This window comes from Mus caroli, chromosome 12 (genome assembly GCF_900094665.2).
Source record: "Mus caroli chromosome 12, CAROLI_EIJ_v1.1, whole genome shotgun sequence".
Lineage (NCBI taxonomy): Eukaryota > Metazoa > Chordata > Mammalia > Rodentia > Muridae > Mus > Mus caroli.
In genome coordinates, this window is record NC_034581.1 from 55,339,935 (window position 1) to 55,347,203 (window position 7,269).

A 7,269-nucleotide genomic window follows, 5' to 3' on the forward strand; every position below is an offset into this window, starting at 1 on the left:
AAAAAAAAAAAAAAGAAAATCACCAATATTTCTAAGGCAGAAACATTTATGTTAATAGAATCAGTTTTTACTTTAGATCTTATTCTTTAAGCAAATTGTGGAGAATGGAGAGAAGAAAGTAGGTTATTTACAGAAGATATTTACACATCTTATTTTAATATTTAAGAATACGCAGGTACAAATTTGATGACAGAAAAGACTTCAGAGCATGCTGGCATCTCAAAAGCAATACTCATAGGTTTAGTTTTCTCAGTTTCTGGCAATGCCTAAGATCCCTTTTCATCTTCGATCTGGGGAGCCAAATAATACTTTAACTGTACCATGTCAGCAATTTTATGCTCTGCAACAAGAGGTACAGCTGCAGATATACTGTGTGTTGCTATAGGAGACAGTGGAGTGGCTTTTGTGTAAAAGTTCAGATACCTCAGAGCAAGAGTTAGCTGAACTGACTCTTTCATCTCTATGTTTACAGCTTCTTTATCAACAGTACTTGTTTGTGACAACTTAATGCTTCCATTTCCAAGTTCTCACTTTCAGAAAACTTCGTCCCATCCTTTGCACAGGATATCACAACAACATCTCCAATATGGCTAAGCTCTCGGCATATACGTGCATATTTACCAAATGGCATCTTTACTACACAGCTGTACACCTGGGATTCCAAGCTGCTCAACATCTAAATCCATTAACTTCATTTCATAGTCTCAAATTTTCTCTTGATGTGGTGCTTCAAATACTAGTGCTAAAGTATCAGTGTTATCTTTTTTTCTAATATTTATTTTGAAAGCCTTTTTAAAATTTAGGTGTTCAGTAGCTTAGTGGGTTTAACTCTGGGTTCTTTCTTTTATTCTGTTGTTGTACATCCCTGTCAGTATTATGCGATTTTTGTTGGTATTATTTGTAGTATAGTTTGATGTCAGATATGGGGAAACCTTCAACATTGTTCCTTTTGCTTGGGATTGCTTTATTCATTTGTGATCTTGTATGTTTCCATAAGAATTTTATGTTTTTTTTTATCTTTGTCAAGAATGTCATTGGTATTTTCTTAAGGATTACATCTGTAACCTGTAGATGACTTATAGTGGGTTATATAGCCATTTCACAACATTAATTCTGCTAATCATTGAACATGGATTCATTTCTTTTGCATTTCTTTGTTTTTCAGTATAGTCATCTTTCATCTTCTTGGTTGATTTGATTAGCATATGTTTTTGAAGCTCTTTTGAATAGGATCATTTTCATTCTATTTTTTCAAAGTATTCATTATTATTATACAGAAAGGCTATTCATTTCTGGATATTGATTTTATATCTTATATTTTACTGAAATGGTACATCTGTATCTCACAGACTTTGAGGTAAATTAGAAAACTAAAAAAATGTTTGCTATCGCTAATAAAAATGGAAATGAATAAAATTTCCATCATTTAGCAGAACTACATTACACAGTAGTGGTTGGTTTACATGGGAATGGAGTATAAAATATTTAAAGTAAAAATATAGTTTTTGCAGTGTGAACATTAACAGCACTACAAAGAATGTCTTACTCACAAGTTCCATTAGGTTGAGTTGGAAGGATGCAGCAATTCTTTTTATGTTACCCAAAAGCCATAAATTATCTAAGCAATGGATATTCTGAATAAGAATTGGATAATTCATTTTAAGAACAGTTTTAAGTGGATTTTATCATCATTTGATAGACCATCAGAAAAATCCCAGATTTTAGAAGATAAAATAACTAAATGTTATTTTCATTTATTTACTTAGAGTTGGTGGGTAGGGTGAACCATATGGGGGTAAAAGTAGAGGACACTGTGAAGTCAGTTCTCTCCTTCCACTGTCTTGGTATTAGGGCCCACCTCCAGATTCACAGGCTTAATAGTAAGTTCCTTTACAAGGTAAGGCATCTCTCCAGCATAAGGGAGCAATTTTAGGATACCCCCATTTTACTAGCATTAGTTAATGTACAAATATGTTTCAATACAATATTTATATATACCTTTATTATACATTGTGATCATGCTCACCCCCACTACCCTGCCTTACTCTCTAGCACCCTCATTTTCTTCTTGCATATCCTCTGTAGTCACCTTTTTATCTTCATGTATATTTTCCCTATATTTAAGTTATGAGACACAGCAAGTGATACATTCTTTGTGTGGATATTTATGATTTTACTTCCTTCCAGGTTTTCTTCAAACAATCTGATTATTTTCCTTTGTGATTTAATCAAGCCCTTATCCAATTTGAAAATACATATATAGTGGCCACATATATTTATACTCTACTACTATTCCATACACTCAACATGTGAATGCTTAATGAGACTTTAGCTTGAGATCCAGTTTCTGCCCCACCTTTATTTGAAAGTGATAGACATCCTGCAGACAAATCTCTAGCTATGGTTAGGTTCACTTTTCTATGAATAGGTGTATATGATTTTAGTCAACATATATACAGTAAGTCAAAAGAAAACAACGAAGACTTTTAAAATATTTGTCCTTTGACAAGGTGTTCTAAAAAGTGCTATAGCTTCTTTCTTTGTTGTTCACTGAGTTATGTTGCTCCTCAAAATTTCTCCACTGAGATTAGAAAGTGGACATGAGCTCCCATCCCTAACCAGAAGCTATCTTCAATTGACATCCACTTGCAAAGGAAAAATGGCTTTCTCCAATGGAGGCTAATGGGCACATTACTCACACAATGGTAGATTCCATACCCAACAATAAATGGTCAACACAAATAAGCTCAGTGCTATCTTTGCAGTTGTTTTTGTCAGATTTCTTTGGATATTCTTTGTCTTAGTGGTCTTTTGTTTGTATAATATGGTTTCCGATTTTGTGTTTGTGTCTGTATGTTGTCTGTGTGTTTGGAGGGAGGGGATTGTCATATTTTTAATGTCATTTTGACTGATGAAACAGCTTAGACTTAAAACACAAATGTAAAGCTTCATATAAGAGAGTTTGGACACAATAGTTCACATTTCTTTTTTTTTTCTCTCTTTTTTTTTATTAGATATTTTCCTTATTTACATTTCAAATGTTATCCCATTTCCTAGTTTCCTCTCCAAAAATCTCCTATCTCCTTCCCACTTGCCCTGTTCCCCAACCCACCCACTCCTGCTTCCTGGCCCTGGCATTCCCCTGTACTGGGGCATAGATTCTTCTCAGGACCAAGGGCCTCTCCTCCCATTGATGACCAATTAGGCCATCCTCTGCTACATAGGCAGCTAGAAACACCATGTGTTTTCTTTGATTGGTGTTTTAATGCCAGGGAGCTCTGGTTAGTTCATATTGTAGTTCCTCCTGTAGGGCTGCAAACCCCTTCAGCTCCTTGGTATTTTCTCTAGCTCCTTCATTGGGAAGCTTGTGCTCTGTCCAGACTGTGAGCATCTTCTTCTGTATTTGCCAGGCACTGGCAGAGCCTCTCAGGAGACAGCTATATCAGGCTCCTGTCAACAAAATCTTGTTGGCATCTGTAATAGTGTCTGGGTTTGGTGGTTGTATATGGGATGTATTCCCAGGTGGGACAATCTATAGATGGTCATACCTTCAGTCTCTGATCCACACTTTGTCTCTGTAACTCCTTCCATGAGTATCCTGTTCCCCCTTCTAAGAAGGATCGAATTATCCACACTTTGGACTTCCTTCTTCTTGAGTTTCATGCACTCACTGATAAGTGGCTATTAGCCCAGAAGCACATTTTCTACTTCATACTTTGTAAAGAAATAAGACCACCTACCTACTATCTTTTAGATTAAGTCAATATTTCAGGTACTTTCACCGACATTGTTGAGACTGGCATTAGGGTGCTCATGAGACCCCCTTGTCTTCCCTCTGAGGAGTGTGCTGACATGAGCTGTTCCCCTTCTAGCTCATTCCTCACTGTGCTTATCTTTCTCACTTCTACTCAACCTGAGTTGAATTCATTTTATTTAATATTTTACTCAGGTAGAAGCTGAGTTCTATGATCTCTACATTTTATTCTTAATATAGACATTGGATATAATTTTTTCTTTTAATAGCCATAGTATTGATACTAAATTTATGTTTTCTTCTGTGTTTTTAAGTTTAATTCTTTTCAATAATATCATTTAGTGTAGTTCAAAATGTGATGAACTTTCCTTTGCTGTTTAATGTTTTGAACACTTGCTTTGCGGTGTGTTCAATGAGTGTCTGTCAATGCTAGCTCATTGTGGTGCTTAGTTATTCCACATTTTTATTCACTCCATCAATTATGAGGAAGGGAAATCTTCAGTGGTTATTCTAAGCTGTTTATTTTCTTATTCTTTTTTAATTTATTTTTTTTCGAGACAGGGTTTCTCTGTATAGTCCTGGCTGTCCTGGAACTCACTCTGTAGACCAGGCTGGCCTCAAACTGAGAAATCCACCTTCCTCTGCCTCCCAAGTGCTGGGATTAAAGATGTTTGCCACCACCTCCTGGCTTCTAACCTGTTTCTTAAATCTTGCTTTACATAATTTGAAGGTCAAACTTAGAAATACATACAATCTTGTCATATAATCTGGCTTGTAAAATTGTTTAGTTTTCCCTCATTATCTATGACTATATTCTTTGTTTTGAAGCCTACAGTATGATACAAATAAATACTCATAATTTCTTTTTAATGTTATTTCTTCATTAGAAGCAAAACAAATTTCCTAGGTACTTGGATTTTGCTTTTTATCTAGTCTTATACTATGTCTTTTTTTAAATTAGATCATTTACACTTAGTATAATTACTGATATGAATGAATTTTACTATCTTTTTTTATTTCTTAATAAAGTTAAAAGTTTCAGTAGTTTATTTTCTTATGTGTGTATATTTTGCTGGCATGTTTTTGTACCAATGTATGCAGTACCTGTGGAAACAGGAAAATGGCATTAGATCCTTAGAGCTGGAGTTACAGATAGTTGTAAGCAAGAAATAGAATGTGGGTGCTCTGGAAGAGCTTTCAGTACTTTTAAATGCTAAACCATTTCTCCAACTCCTAAAGTTAAATCTTATATACACTCTTGCATCGCTGTTTGAAGTTTGTTTTAAATTTTACATTACTGATTGTTTTATTTATTGTGTTATTGATTGACTATCTGGGGAGTTAGCATCACATTTGTATAATACAGCAAAGTTGAAGTATCTCATTTTTCTAGTTATGTTTGTGCTTTTACTGTCCTGAATGGGGTTTCCTTCCTTCCTTCCTTCCTTCCTTCCTTCCTTCCTTCCTTCCTTCCTTCCTTCCTTCCNTTCCTTCCTTCCTTCCTTCCTTCCTTCCTTCCTTCCTTCCTTCCTTCCTTCCTTCCTTCCTTCCTTCCTTCCTACATATTTTCTGATGTACAATATTCACAGCTTTTGAATAAACTATATTTAGAAACTATCAACTAGGTTTTTCACAATTTTGAAATTAGAAAACTTTAAATTTAATAACATACATACAATATCCTGGTTCTTTGTTATCATTGGTAAATCCAGGTTTTTTGTAATATTAATTTTCCTTGCTTTAAAAATATCCCTTAATACACATCAATGCAGATTTTTGAAGACAAGTGTTATCATATTTTCCTTGTCTAATATATTTTTGCTTCCCACTTAGTGTTAAAATTTTTTGAATGTGTGATTTTTGGTAAATATGATTTTATAAGTTTTTAACATAAAAGACATAAAATTATTTATTGTCTTAATGTTTGATTTATTCTTGATATGTTTGTGATCAATTTTATTTATATTTTGTTTTATCTGATGTCTATCCTCATCTGTTTTGAAGGCTTGCCTCTTCTAGTTAAATTTTAGCAATTTAATTATGAAAAGCTTCCTGTAGTTTGTTTATTATTTTTATGTATATCTTTATATGTAGAAAACTTTTTTATTTTGAAATCAAATTATGGTTTTGGTCTTTATTTCATCAAACACCTTTTGCTTATGATTTTATGATTGACATCTTCTACTCAGTCTGCTTAAAGAGTTTTTTTCTGTATTTTATGTGTGGACTGTCTGTTGTTTCAAGTTCACTGATTCTTCTTTTTTTTTTTCTTTTTTTTAATTTTTAATATTTTTATTACATATTTTCCTTCTTTTTAAAGCTTCTAAAATGCTGTTCAATTCAATGAGCCATTTTATTCCCTTGTAAATACTAATTTTTTAAAATTTCTAGAAATTCCATTCAGATCTTAAAAGCATGTTCAGAAATTAAAACATGATATAGTATATTTTCTTTTTCATTAGATATTTTCTTTATTTACATGTCAAATGCTCAGTAATATATAACAAATTAACCTCTTATTTTCATTAAAATTTTCATGGGGTGTACTGTAATATTTCAAACATTGAGTTTATATTCTAATGCATATGTTATGTTATGCTAAGTCTATAGTTTGACTTCAAATAATTAAATATCTTAAAATTATTAAATATTATTAAATTTTTGTTATTAGTTGGAGATTAAAAAAAATGTTCAGTTTATTTCCTAATCCTGGCCATTTGTATCACATTTTTGACTTGGTAAGGATATTGGAATGATCATTTCAGCATCTTTTTCCTAATTCTGTTATTTAAGTCATTCATGGCTCTACTCCATGGTGAGTTTTTATTCTGATTACAGATTGTTGTATCAGGTTCCACACTTTTAATGCTATTCATAGAGACTTGTGTGTGTCAGTAACACTCAATTTGTTCTACTTGGATTAGTTAGTGTCTGTCTTGAAGACAGTTGATTACATTTATATTTTGGTGTAGTTTCCACTGTGAAGATCATGGCCTTTTGCAAACTATTTGATCTGTATTTTATGAGATACTGATATTCTTGATGATAGGAAAAGAAACCATGCTTGGCCTTGTGTAAGCTTTGGTAATTTTTTTGTGTCTTTTCATTTTGGTAGTTCTTTCTCTGGAAAGCATGGTTTCTGTCTTTGTAGTGACAGTGATAGGACTGAATTCCCCATCATCAGCCTTCCCCACTCTGCTTCTTCTTCGTCTTCTTTGGCAATAGACATCAATACCTTTCCTTTCACCATATGATCTTCAGCTCACAAGTGAAACTACCAGGCTCTGTGTAACTCCTTTTATTATTGGAGCTATAGAAAGTGGCTTTAGGCAAATAACTGGTAATAATTTTAGCTTGCTAATTTCTTTTTTTTTAATTTTTAATATTTTTATTACATATTTTCCTCAATTACATTTCCAATGGTATCCCAAAAGTCCCCCATAGCGCCCACTTCCCTACCCACCCATTCCCATTCTTTTGGCCCTGGCATTCCCCTATATTGGGGCATATAAAGT

The 7,269-nt window shown here is 33.3% G+C and overlaps 1 pseudogene; it reads right to left on the bottom strand.

Annotated features, from left to right (window-relative positions):
• Nucleotides 1–266: 266 nt before the first annotated feature.
• LOC110306521 overlaps nt 267–7,269 on the bottom strand; it is an 8,569-nt pseudogene continuing 1,566 nt past the window's right edge.